A 14,775-nucleotide genomic window follows, 5' to 3' on the forward strand; every position below is an offset into this window, starting at 1 on the left:
CTTATCTCCCAGGTCACAAGACCACTTCATACAGGAACCGAGACCACCACATCCAAGATCACGGGACCCTTATCTCCCAGGTCACAAGACCACTTTATATAGAAGCTAAGACTATCATGTCCACAAGATTACTGTATAAAATAACTAAGACCACCACATTCCAAGAATCAAATCCATGCTTTACACAAGAACTGAAACCACCAACTAAACTAAAACCACTAGCATCACAAGACCACTTCACCGGGAACCAAGACAAATACTATAAAGACCTTATTCATAGAAACGTGATGGTACCCACAGCTAAACTACAAGATGACAGCAAATGCCACAAAATTACCTTCAAAGAATTTAAGGCTACCATCTGCATATCCAAAAGAATTCAACAAATCAAACCATTCAGACCACCATTTTCTCTACAGATGGAAGGCAGCACGGAACTATAAACTGATGGTAAAGACAAAGGAAACGAAAGAAGCAGCAGACACACATTACAGATTCCACCGCCTATCACAAAATGGTGTGCTGGATCTGTGGGCTATACGGACCCCAGGAAAGCAAATACTGCCTGGAAATCTACATGGCCTGATGAGGAAATGATTTATCAGGGTAATGGGTCAAGGTCACGAAGTTCTACACACCAATAGCCATTCCATAACTTTTTGAGCACATTGACATGGCTTGATGGGACGCAAACATTTTCTTTGTTGGATGGGTCGACTAACCTGTGAAGTGAGCCTCGTCTTTCGGTCCCAGTCTCAAGCCTTCGCAAGTACGTTCGTCCTGGCCAGTGGCTGCCAAAAAAACAAACGACACATTTGAACCCAGAAATTCCACTCGTTCAGAAAAAACAAAAACGACAACGAAAAGTCGAAAAAAGGCAAATTACTTTTTTTGTTTGGTAAAAATGCCGCCCACGAGCAAACTTCCCAGAAGTGTTAAGGGGAGAAAGCGCTGCGCCCCCTTTGAAGTTGGGGTGAGAGGGGGTGGAGGGGAAGAGGAATGGAAGGAGGGGGCGGAGCATCCTTCAACTTGTTTTTTGAGATAAGGAGCAAAAGTGCAATGACATTTTCCACACAGCCATCTCAGGGTGCTTCATGCACCTCGAGTGACAAAGAAAGGGCATCCGATGTGACATGTGAGGCTCTCGAAGGATGTAATTGGTGACTGCGCAAACCTGTACAGAGTTATATACTGATGGAAAATGTCTGGTATTGTCAGGCTAAAAAAGGTGTAGAACTTCAAGTTTAGGGTACAATCCCCAAATGTAAGCATGCGTACCTTCTTTTAGGGGTCTTGTGGCCTCAGTGGTGCCAGCACACAGCCCTGACCCCAACACTGAACCGTGATAGGGGGGCGCTTAACAGAAAGTCAAATGATGATGCCCAACATTCACTCAAAGTGGCGCACCATCTGCTGGAGCAGACTAAAGTCACGCTGCTTTAATGTTATTTTATGTTTTATTTTTTTAGACTTTGGGTTAGGAGAAGATTTGGCCCCCCGGTTTGTCTATGTACCCAAAGGGAAAATCCCCTTTTTTTTTTTGCCCTGGTGACCACTGTCCACAATTTTACAGTTGTTACAGAAACAGGGGAACTCTTCCAACTGGGACACGTGGTCTAGTGACAACCGGGGCATGAAATGAGGATCACAAACTTAGAAATTGTGATAAATTAATCAGAACATAATTCATGATTTCAGGAGGACACATCTCTCAAATGGAATGTGACCACCAATTATAGGAGAGATCTGCTTCATGTAAAAAGGGCACAAATAAAACCGTCATGATTAAAATAAACCCATAAACCTCATTTTAGTTCATGTGGTGGCCAGGTACATGAGGATTCATTTCCATTTTCACTCCAGTCAGGGTCCACGCTTCAGTGGCTCACATTCCACGGAGGCTTTTAGTGCTTTGTAGGGGGACATAGAGCGTCAGTAGACAAGGTGCTCCCCCGGACAAGGAACATACACGATTGCTGGTTATATTCGGTCATTTGCATGTTTTCAAACAAGCCTATTTTTAAAATTCAGCCCTTTTGGAGCTAAGACATGGTGGTCACAAGAGCCTGTGGGGCCCAACTGCTGGAGCACAGCCCCCAAGCCACACATGGGCCTGCCACGATGCAGGGTGACACCAGGAAAACCGATTCACATGGCAGGAATCTTAATGACCGTTATCATCTCCTCGGCAATTACACGGCCGAATGCCAGAGTATGTCAGGGAGCGGAGCCCCGCAATTATCTCCACAACAAGTTAGGGAGAAGGTGCTGACGATGGCGTACAGGCAGGGCATTCACGTCCCACCTGGCCCAGCAGAGAATGGGGCCAACGGTTTCAGGGCACGCCTTCTATTCAAAGCTGTTAAAAATGCCAGGCAGGCTAAAGGGGTATTAAAACTGGTCCTGGCCCACTGCCACCTGGCAGCACCCCAGACAAGGCTCAGGTGGTGCGGAACGCCATTTAACCCATTAACAGCCAAAAGTGGAACTTTGTACCCTGCACATTCCTTGTGCCACGTTAGGGTAGTTATATAAAGGAAGTGACCAGCTACAACGCACAGGGAAAAGGTCTTCTGACCAACCAAAGGACAGAAAATCAGATGTATGGCATAGGGCCTTGCACCCATTTATACAAACATGGGGTGCAGAAGCATAAGGATGGAGGGCACCATCAACTCAACAGATGGCATTCTGCCCACCATCAGTCACCAACCCCACATGTAAGCCATGGAATACATATGGCGGTGTTTGGGATGTGCCCAGCTCATTCCTCAATACATTACCATGCATCTATCTTACAACATTTTAATGAACATTTCATGAGCCTTCGAATTCCATGGGATGCAAAAAAAAGCATATGGGACGCATTTCACAACGCCAGAGAGCGCCACCCGATATAAAAGAGAGCCACCGTTTACCAATGACCATTGATAATGATCGCACTTTTCACTCGCTCAGCAATATTCCTCATCTAAAGATCAGATACCGCATGTGGCTCTGCCCAATATCTGGGCATTTCTGGACTATACATGGCATTGTATGGAGCGCTATATTACCCAGAATCCTCCTGGGTTTATCTCGGGTCTGATCCTGTTACAGAACCAGCAGAGGCATTATGGGGGGTATTTATATGTTCTCTTATTTACTAATAAAAATAAAAGATTAATGGATATGTGCAAATTAGGAGCAGTTTCCTAATCTTTCCTTTTGAATATCCGCAGATCAGATAATTAAATCACCGGATTGGTTGCTGCGATGAGACAGGGAGTGCGTCACGTCAGTCCCTTAGATATCAGAAGTGTTTTGGGCATTGAAGGAATAAAGTTACCCGTGGCATCGCCCTGGCCTGCCGCTATGGGGCGCTGCTGACGGCTGCGCAGAGGAATTCGTTCACTGTGCCCAGGTAAGCCAAAAGCCCCCCCTCCCCCTCACCCACCACACAAAGGAGCTGCACTGGGCGGAGGCACGGCATTTATGGTCGCAGTTGAAAGGACTTTGGTCAGAGTGTCCTGCCGCTCCCTTCCAGGGGCTCGTAACAACCCCCAGAGCAAAGCACGCAACCTGATATAACAACCTGCTGCTTGTACAACACCCTGGTGAGGGTCACCTGTATCCCTACCACCTAGGAAAGCGTGGGAAGGGGGGGTAGATAAACCAAATATTTTACATAGACTGCAAAAAAACATTCCCGACACCCAAAAAGACCCCACACGGCCTGGGCAAAGGTCAGCTGTTGCCCCATAAACTGACTATGGCCTACCACTAAATATTTCAAATGCGTGTTGTAGATTCTAGTAACCTTACAAGTCACGCATTGCATCCTCAGGTGTACCAACTAATAATATAAGTAGAGATCAGAGATGTTTGCAAACCCTACATAAAATACACAGATGCTTTAAAATCACCAAAAATACCAGAGAAGGTTCTGCAGCCAGAAGTCTGTGACCAATCGCAGCTGTACGGATAATTGCGGGCCACAGACCGTAAGATTGAGATCTGGCCAACAACACCACAGCCATGCAATACTGATTGCACCCTGCTGAAACATCTTGCACCCCTGGCACGGAGGCTGGTAAAGCATACGGAACCAAAACCAAAAAAAATTCCTAATCCCCTGCAGTCAGCAATGGCGCCACACAAAGACCCCATGACCTCTCACCCAGAGTTAATGATGGGCATCATAGCAGCCATCATTGACCCATTTGTCAAAAAAAATCCTCATTATTTTTTATCCCTACCACCTCCTCTGGGTGTTCTCACCCTGCAACTCTGGAAGGAATGCTTAGCTGCCACCCACTTATAACCACCTCCTGCTTCAAGTTCCTCTTCTCTGCCCTGGCATATGACATACCCTCTGCATCAGAGCAGCAAGGGTATAGTGACACGTCAGTGATGTGCAATGTGCGACTTGCAATAGGTTTTACCCTGCGGTGAGCGAGGGGTGTTTTGGGGGTTCCTATTTTGCATCTTTTAGTAATGGGGCAATGTGCCGCCTCGCCTCAAAACATCTGCAGAAGTTCAGATGGGGGGGGGGGGGGGGGGGGGGGGGGGGGTAACTGGAGAGATTCAGAAAAGTGAAAATGCAAAGCAGATTATTAAAATATCCATAATAACGCCTGTCTGGAGGCAGTGCCACAAGGGGGTGCAAAGGATGATCTGCCTCCCCCCCAGGACAAGGTGAGGGGTACAGGTAGACTAAGCAAACACAACGCCCTGTTGGCACACAGTACCAGGATACTGGCAGCTCAGCCCCCCTCCCACCTCCCTCTCCTGGCAAAGTCCCACAAGAAAGCTGTGTTTACCCACAGGAGACAAAAAGTCGAGGGTGAGAGGGGGGAGAGCGAACAGCACAAGGAGGGCGAGATGGGTCTGAAACTGACATCAAAAGACCAACCCCTGACAAATCCCACCAGGCCACGTCGCCAATATGCTTCAGTTTCATTCTGAAAAAAGAAAAAGGGGAACTGTGACCCTTCAGCATGTGATACAGCCAGCAAAAACAAGAGGAGGGAGACATGTGATTAGACTGTTAGCTCTGCAGCACACACTGCAATGGAGGTGGAAAGGCTTTGTGTGTGCGGGGGGGAAGGGGTGCATGGGGACAGACCACGGGTGATGATAAGACAGGGCAGAGAACATGGGTGAGGCTGCACACTGGAGGATTATGGGTGGGGATGAGATACAGCCGCTGAGTCAGACCCTGAAATCACATGCTTAAGAAAAATATCCCCCTCCAGCAGAAAAGGGGACATTAAAAAGAGGACATGGGCAGCCCTGACAACCCTCCGCACACAATGTGTCACAATGTCTGAATAAAGCTGAGGGAGACCACAGACTGCAATAATATGACTACACGGGGGTCCGCCACAGACCTGGGGGACAAAGGGGATGGGGCTCAGCTATGTACAAAGATGTCACAAAGGCCTGCTCACCCCCAAAACAATATGTACCCCAGGGCTACAGTACAGAAAGTGGGGCTCTGTGTTCTATAGAGAGTCAGCTCTGTGTACTAGGAGCTCGGGAGTCAGCTTGATATGACAGGTTCTCTTTGGAACGTCAGCTCTGTGTATTGGGATAATCATCCCATCAGGGTGCAGCACAGCAACGAGTGGGGCACAAGAATGGCTGAAGGTTTTGTTCTGGGAGGACCCTGGAGACCAAACACCACAAGATCTGTCTCTGCCAAGCACCAGGCAAATAGGAGGCAACAGATAAGAGGGTGAGTGGGCGGGACGCCGGGCAGATAAGGACCACCTGCCCTTCACAGTGCAGGTCCACATGTCATTGCTGGGCCCCTGTGCAGATCCCAGCACAGCCACCTCTGCTGAGTGGTGGATTCACACACCACTACCCCTACAACTGTTTGCCAGTTGAAGGTTCTAAGACACATCGGAGTTCCCGGCCAGGCAGGATATATAATGACCCCCAAACCTATACAACATGCATGGTCCGGGGCACTGCTAGAGCTGATACTGTGACACATACATGGTACATAGGACTGAGGGGGCACAAATGTGACTGAGGAACATGGGAGCACATAGGTACCTCAGGTGACATTTTCCTTTACATTTGGAGACCCTTCATACAGCCGTGCAGTGAAAGGGTTACTCAGGTGATGCTGGGTGGCAGATCCCTGGCTGTACTCCACCTACAGGCCGCACCCACCCACTAACCAGACTGGTTTTCCCGTGCTCCAGAAAATCCCTGCAGGGCCGCCCTGTTAAAATGGGCCAGGTGGGCACACACCCCTCGCTTCCTGGTACGAGGCCACCTTACCTCTCATACATTCCTGCCCCAAACCTTACAAGTACACAAATTGCACAACTTTCTACGCAGCACCACACGACCCTACACAAAGTCCTTCTGTGCACCCTTCTCAGGAAGAACTGCAAAACCCAGCATGGCAAGCTGCCACCGTCACCTATTACCGAATAGGTAACAAACATGGCCGACACATTCCAATCCCACCATGCCAATCCATAGGCTGAACACATACAAGCAGATAGGAATCCATGTTTTACAATGAGCACACAATGAGAACCAGGATCTGGGGAAACCTACAGGTAGTACCTCACCTGGGCACTGCAAGACTTTACTCCGGAGCACAGCCATTTCAGCACCAAATAAAAGTTTTTCTTCAAGAGTCTCCACAACCAATGACAGCATTACTGCAAATTTTTCCCAGTATTAAAGCTCGCTGCCAGGGGTTTAAATCAGCAGGGTGAATTTTAACCTTCTTGTATTTTGCCTTTCCACCTTTTTCTTGTAATTAACATGATAATGACATTATAAATAAATTATTATAAAATATATTTCTATTTTACCCCTATGATTGAAAGGACCAATTTCCAAATAATTAAAGGGGCGGGGCTAGACACAGTCAGGTGGGTGGGGGGGCTGGACGATGCAAAGAAATTATTTTCTGCAGCTTCTAATGTACATTGGTGGAAGCTCATAGTGTGCAGTTCAATCAAAGTTAGCAATTCCAGTCCTAAAGAGAGGCCTGTAGATCTAGAAGACTGAAGAGGCCGGGGGCAGATTTACTGAAGGTGCTGGCGGGTAGATTTTAAGGTTACAATAGGTACAAAATTTGGGCAGGATTTGAAGGTGGTAGTGATCAAATTGGTTTTCCCAAAACTTTGTGTACAGCTTCTGTACTCTGGAGGTCATCTCACAAATGTTTTATCAAACAGACGCTTTAATGTGAACCAATGGGAAGGTTTGGTACGTGCCCAAGAGATGCCAAAATCCATTTTTCGGCTCTTCCCACTTTTGGGGGGCATTTGGTTCCTAATGGAAACCTGAAAAGATAACTGAACACCTTTTACTCTACAATTGATCAGGAGACACTTGCAAGATGCCTGGAAAATGATGAAATTCCATTGTGGCAATGCCAGCCTTCCAATAAAAAGTAGACAAACAGGAAGGAAAGGTGCCTCCAATATGGCCGACTCTTTGACATGGACACTCCAATGGTCTTTTACTCATCTTACTTATTCCGGTGTAAGAAAAGATCTCTCGGTTGGTAGCAGGCGGCTCATCTTCCCATCTCTTGCCGTATTCGTTGGCAGCGAGGAATAACTAGATGATGGCACAACACAAGGCAAAACTCAAATCGCACCCGCACAGATTTAGAAGAGAACTTTGAGGCTCGATAAATATTTTATCTACAAATGATACAGCAAGAAGGATGCAGCATTAATGCAGGAAGCTCATGAAACATGCAGGAGGCAAACGCGTACTGGTTTCTTTCAATGGGAGAGAGAACATCAGAGGGAATTGGGGAGGGAAAGAATATAAGCTCTTGGGTCAAGCAGCAGTCATCGAGGTAATGAGGTGGTTGATGTATAGCAAGTACCCGGGAATGAAGTCTGACTGGAAGGATTGTGGCACGTCATCACACAACCTTATTCCTCGGACCTGAATCCTGTCTAGGCGTAATCTGGGAACACCCACACTGGGACAAAATAAACAGATTTACAGCACTAATGTAATTAGAGGGGGATAGCTGCTGGATGACACAACAAATTCATGGTATACATTGTTATATACCAGCGGCTGTCAACAGACTACCACCACCGACGATACACTACAGGAAATGGTCAAAGATTGGGGACACGGTACCAGTGTGTTGGAGCAATGGAAGCTGGGGACATGAACCAGCTATGGTTGGAGACTGAAGCTAGGCCATAGAAGACAGACCAGGGGTATGATCCAGGTGTGGTTGGACACTGAAGCTAAGCTATAGGTGAATGAGACTAGACGTGATTACAGACTAAAGCTAGGCCATAGAAGACTGGGACTATGGGTATGATCCAGGTGTGGTTGGACACTAAAGCTAGGCTATAGGTGAATGGGACTAGGGGTGATTCCCTGTGGATGGCCGGTATTACAGTACCTCTGATCCCCACTGGGGGAAACAAAACCCGGTCCCACTTTTATCGACTTTTATTCCATTTTTCGACCCCAGAGAACATAAAACAGTGTAAACTTTTCAGTTTAATTTTTGACAGAATACATAAGGGTTAGACCCCTGTTAGAATCTTATTACCATCTGTGTCCTCCTTTGGGTAAAATTGGGTGATAAGGTCAGCACTTACGGGTAGAGGACGTTTATCTGAGTGCGGCTTCAAGGGTCAGCGAACACACACACTCCAATTATCACACAGCACAGATGAGATATCGTCTCTGAATACCTCCCCTGCCCAGTCACATGACTCGCCATTAACCCCTTCCTGGCTGCCTCACATATTTTGGTGATATGTTTGGAGTCAAACCTCCAGAAAAAAGCACAGAGCTGTCAGGACAATAAAAGCCAGAACTGCGAATACAAAATGCAAAATTACATTGCAAAGTGAAAGGACATTCTGACCCCTCCGAGTTCTTTTTTGGATAAACTGCATAAAGGGGAAAGGAAACCTTCAAGACAGTTTTAGGCCCGCAACATAAAATGCACGGCCTGGGATATTCCACTATGGCCACATCTGGCAATACAGACCATGAAGCTTGATTAAAAAGTGCTCAGTCAACCATAGGAAACCTTCCACAGATCTCAGAATCATGACCGACTTTTATCCAGACCTTATTACCAGGCCACAGGTGTAAACTCACAGGGCTCGAAGGTGTGGGAGGGGCATTTCCAACGGTTAGGGCCCCAGGGTCTTTACTCATGAGAGCTGCATGGCTGCCAAACGGCCCAGCACAGAGCCATATGCCCAGGAATTGGCCAACGGGGGCCATAGTAGCAAGGAACCCCGAGTATTTGGTTACAGCTATATACATACTGGAGACCACAGCGAAGGGTCCATGAGAAGGTCCCCATGGAAATGGGACCAATTGTGTCCAATTGTGCTGGACCCCCGAGGACGGCCGACGGGTCACCAACACCCTTGGCTGCTCTATAATACATCTGCTGTGTCACCAGCACCAAACCTGGTGATTATCACCTCATTAACACAACACACACCTTGGCCTTAATCCGTAAGCAGCACAAAAACACGCGGCGTGACGAGGAAACACGCAATCCCCTGGAATCTGACAGATCCAGTCCAAGGTATCGCTACCCGCGGCCTAAACATGCAATGGACGGCCCCAACTAGCGGGAGACTCGAAGATCGCCCAGGAGGATGCAATGATCCTCGCATTGAAGAACTCAACACCAGCAGCTGCTTCAGGGGAAAAATGAAAGTGGAAGGGTGAATGTTTATTCATTATAGAATTTGCTAATACAGTGAGCTATGGGTGCTGTGTGACCCAAGAGCTTACACTCAGAGGCAACTCCAACCCAAAGATTGGCCACACAACATAATCTAGTAATGTGATGGGTCCAAGCATTCCTAATGGTGTAGTGCAGCCAACATGTCCCCGGCAGATATTGTCCAGCACCCTGGATAACATTGCTGCTGCCACTCCGAGCGGACTATAAAATATTAAATACACGCGGCTCGGTGACAACGAGCTGCAGCCCGCAGAGCTGACAATCCGGCAGCACAAGGCAGTGAGTCAGCACACACGGCAGTAGCAGCCAGTGTCACCAGTCCTGTTTGAGGAAATGGTAAATAAGTCATCCCACCCCTGTAATTACAGCTCATTATCTGACACACACAGACCCCTCCCAAAACACACAGCACCGTTTAACCCACCTGGGCCGATCCCCCCCTGGCTGCACCTGACGACAAGGTGGGGGGGGAGTTAATCCAGAGGGTCCGGTCTGACCTGATCCAACTGTCAGCATGCACTTTGCAGACGGCTGGGCTGGTGGGCTGCGCCTTTAAGAGGTCTGTCAGTTAAGGACTTCCTTATCTGTGTGCTGGAGGGTGTCAGGACCTCCAGGCTGTGTACACATATCGCCATGTGTGTACGTCAACACGCTACTTCCCTGGCCACCTGCACCCAGGACTGGCTCCATGCAACGACATGGCACCGAGAAGGGATCTGGCCGGGTCACATGAGCACAGAAATGGCAGCGCTGTTGGAGGGGCCCTGGGGAATACTGGGGGCCCTCTGTACTGTGTCGGGAAGAGAGGACACTGTTGGGGGGGGGGGAGTGATGACGATAGACGGGCACAAAGATGACAAGGAGAGGGGTCTGTGCCCAGCATGGAGGGGAAGGAGACAGACGGGGGAGACGACACCATAGGGAGGGGATCAGGTTGGCCATAGATTGCCCAGGTAAATGGGGGGGGTTGTACACAGCATTGGAGGGTCTGTGCCCGGTATGGGGAGGTTGTGCCCAGCAATGGGGGGGGTTACAGGAAGGGTGGAGGGGGGACAGACGGAGGAACTGGCGGTACTGGGAGGGTGGATGAGATCTGAGGGACGGAGATGGCAGCGTCACAGGTAATGGTAGAGGGGTCTCTCACCTGCAGTGCCGGTGTCGGTGCCAGTGGTGCCAACGGAGGCCGATCCTAAGGGGGGGGTCAGCCTGCGTCCCCTCGTCCTCTGCAGCCTCTGTCTCTTCCTCCTGCGGTCTGGGTGGGCTCTGGATGCAGGAAGCTGCCTGGCTCTCCCCCCTCCCCTCCTGTCACACCTGTCCTGTCCCCTCCCAGCACCCTCACCTGTCCCCCTGGATACAGCTACACCCAGCAGCAGCACCCTGACACTTCCTGGATCCCACCTGCCTGCCCCTCCCCCCCAACCCACCTGCCACAGGTTGCCCCAGCCCCCGTCACTGGCCCCTCCCTGCCACCTTTAAACTCTGCCCAGCTGCCATCCTCATGGGGGCCACCTTAACTGACAACCAGGAAGTGCCCTACACCAGGAGGGCCGGCCATTGGACGAGCAGTGGGAGGGACTCACTGAAACCCCGGCGAGGATTGGCTGAGAGCGCTGGCTGTCAGTTGGGGGGGCGGAGCCACAAGGACCGTGACGCTTAGTCGGCTGTGGGCTCTTAAGGCGGCAATGGGTGGAGAGTGGGGAAGTAGGGCCCCAGATTGCCAGTTTAGGGGCCCCACTAATCACTGGAACAAGGCTAGAATTCAATAATATTAAAGTTCCTATAATTAATAAAAGTATTCGTTTATAATATTGTTATCACAGGGACTCTATGAATAAAGGGGCCCCTCTCATCTATGGGGTGTAATATTCATAATAATACCCCCCCATTATTACAAGGACCCCGATATTGTCCTAACCCCAAATAATAATATTACAGGGGGGCTCTGATTGGTCAGAAGGTGGTAATATTATATATATATATATATATATATATGATTAAGGGGCCCCATATTACCAGGACAGGGGCCCCAGACAGAGATCTGGGGGGGCTGGTGATGGGCGGAGTCCCCCTAAAACATTCTGTCTGGGTTTTACCCCCTAGGAGTAATCTATGTAAATAACACTTAGAAATTATTTCCCCTTTGGTTGGGGTTTTAGGGGCCCCAAAGACAGTTCTGCCTTTATAAGGGGCCCTGTAGAATCCCAGTACTTGGAGACACCACTATTAGTATTAGGGCCCTTAATCTACCCTATATATTAAAGGGTAACCCTGGGCACAATGCAGGGTGCTGAGCGCTTTACACCCGGCCCCCGAGGGTGACTACACTTTTCTGAGCCCGCAGCCCCTCATTGTCTGCCAATATTAACCTATTGATAGTTACACAGGGGCCCCACAGTGTACAGAGTGCCCTGATTATATGTAAAGGGGTCCTTGTGATTTATTGTGGGGCCCACAGAACAGATATGGTCCCCCTTCCCCAATACAGGGGCCCTATAGGGTAGTCTGTCCTCCATGATTGGATGGGCCCATCATAGGGAGAAGGATCCCAGTGCTGGGCCCCATGTCACACTAATCATGGTTCTGATTGGACGCTATGATGTCACAGTGATGATGTCACAGCAATGATTTCTGGGTGACATCAGAGGGATTTGTGGGATCCAATGACTTCCATTGGTGTCAGCGCTTCCCAGATCGCTGCGTCTCCCACCGGTGCTGATTGCAGTGACGGCCATGTGATCGAGTCATGTGATCAGAAAATAGGACCAGCCATGGCACTGGTGAAAGATTGACCCACAGAGCTGACACTCTAAATCACACGATGCAGGTGAGTGACACCATAAAGACAAAACAGAGCGCCCTGCTTGCTGGGTCACAACCACCCCCCCCCCCCTCCAGGAATAAGCAGGGAGGGATTACCGGATCAACCTGTTCTACAGCATCCCCCCACATGGTGGTGCTAATCCTGTGAACAATTTCAGTGTTTTAGAATCTTCCCATGAACACGCTGCCATTTCTCTCATTCATTGGGTATAAATGGGGTATAAATGGGGTATAAAGGGTATAAATGGGGTATGAAGGGGTATAAATAGGGTATAAATTGGGTATAAAGGGGTATAAATGGTGTATGAAAGGGTATGAAGGGGTATAAAGGGGTATGAAGGGGTATAAATAGGGTAAATGGGATATAAAGGGGTATAAATGGGGTCGGGGTTGTCTGATTGGTGAATGAGATTTCCTGCTGAAATCTCACGATTTTGGGGTAACAAGGGGGGAAATGGCTGATCAGGTTTTGATTTGTTTCCTTGAGCTCAGTGAACAATTATAGACACGGCGGTGTTGTTGGATGTGGAGAAAACACCCACGTGGCCCCCACCCCACCCTCAGGGTCCCCGACCGCAGCTCCATACTGCACCCAACATCACAGGCGCAATACTTCCCCCTGGAAACCCAGCTGTGCTCACCGCCGAGACCACCAGACGGGAGCAGAGCCAACCTCCGTCACTGCAACTTCCGCCAACTATATATAGCGCTACCTGTGTCAGGAGCGCAGACCGCACGACCCCCACATTACAGGGCACAGAGGCGAGCTGAGATTGACTGGGGGGTGCAGGAAACCGACAACTCTACGGAACGCTGCCAGTCACTGCAACCCAATACAAATCTGTGAGATATAGAAGAGATCTAAAAATATCTTCCATGTGCCTGAAATCTGTGCCAGACCAACATTGTATATACGCGGGGTGCTGCCGTAACAGAACTGTGGGCTATGGGGGTGTTATGGGAGGCTTTGGGGGTCACCACTCCCTTTTTATTACCCTCATGCAGGTGGCATCTATGCTGATAATAAAGAAATAATATATAACCCCCCCCCATTATAGGGGAATATAGAATCACTAGGGACAGCTCTGCCACCTTGTGGCCAGACATGAGTATAATAAATAGCCTCTGCCAGCTCATAGGAAGGAATCACATGGAATCAGTGGGGGATGTAGCCATCAGTGGGCCCCTGTGCTCTGCCTTGGGGCCCCTGTTGATCAAGGTGTGTCTGGGGCCCTCATGCAGTGGTACTTTGCACCTCCCTATATCTGCCCCTTGCACTGGAAGTTGTTCTTACTTTTTTCATTCATTCTTATTCATCACCTGGACTACTTACCTATCCCTTCAATTACATTCCCTTCCCCCAAATCACCCGCTCGACCCCCCTGTCTCCGCACCCAAACTTTCCCCCCTCCCCCATTTCCCTTTCCTCTCCCACCTCCTGTTACCCCCATACAGGGACACCCACCTGCCCTATATTCTTACCTATACCCCCCTCCACCATAAGGACTGGGGTGACTGTAGGGTTTTTCACCAATTAAAGGCCTCAGATCAAACTTTCATCTATTTTTCTAATCAAAAATGAAAAACTTGCTGTAACTCTCTGCTACACTAGATGTATCATTCACCCAATCTACATTCACATTCTCCATTGCCTATTTACCCTCCGCTTGGATTTTTCATTCTTGGATGGGAAATCTGGGTCACAGTAACATTCACCATAGTGAATGTTACATTCACCTATTTTAGTGATCTTAGCAGGGATAGATTCTGGGGGTGACCCAGGACACCCAGCACCCCTTTTATTCTAGCTCATTCTCTGCCATGTACATAGATGAGGATTATTATGTTATACCCCCCCTCATCCTTTTCACCAGCCCCCCTCCCCCATCCTATTCACCAGCCCCCCTCCTATTATTCACCAGCCCCCTCCCCACATTTCCTTTGTGGTGCCACTTTGTCTAAAAACAATCCTGTGAATAACTTTGTGCAGTTCCCTCTCTGGATGCTATTACACGAATGACCAGCAGATGGCAGCAGAGCACCATTATAGAAAATCCCCAATGAGTGCTGCTGCCTCTACAATCACTGGGGCAGCTTCACCCTTTCTCAATTGGTGCCATTGCCCCGGGGCATTTCTTGGCTCATTAGGGGGGAAACAGAATAAAAATAATTTTCTATTGCAAATCAAAAATTGTGGGATATAGTCAGCAGTGACACCGAATGAGAGACATTTATCC

At 48.9% G+C, this 14,775-nt stretch overlaps 1 protein-coding gene across 4 annotated transcripts in view; it reads right to left on the reverse strand.

Annotated features, from left to right (window-relative positions):
* The window catches only part of ZBTB7B (zinc finger and BTB domain containing 7B), a 22,798-nt gene extending 11,694 nt beyond the window's left edge, over positions 1-11,104 (reverse strand). The window contains exons 1-2 of one of the 4 annotated variants that reach the window (XM_072428777.1): positions 10,863-11,104; positions 723-791 (exon numbers count right to left, since the gene is read on the reverse strand). The gene's annotated coding sequence lies outside the window, so the exon portion shown is untranslated. Of the gene's footprint in view, positions 1-722; positions 792-886; positions 3,159-10,142; positions 10,319-10,862 lie in introns of those variants that run through there. The other 3 variants (XM_072428778.1, XM_072428779.1, XM_072428780.1) reach the window with 3 other exon arrangements.
* Positions 11,105-14,775: the final 3,671 nt, after the last annotated feature.

Source organism: Pyxicephalus adspersus, chromosome 12, assembly GCF_032062135.1.
Source record: "Pyxicephalus adspersus chromosome 12, UCB_Pads_2.0, whole genome shotgun sequence".
In the NCBI taxonomy this organism is placed as follows: Eukaryota; Metazoa; Chordata; class Amphibia; order Anura; family Pyxicephalidae; genus Pyxicephalus; species Pyxicephalus adspersus.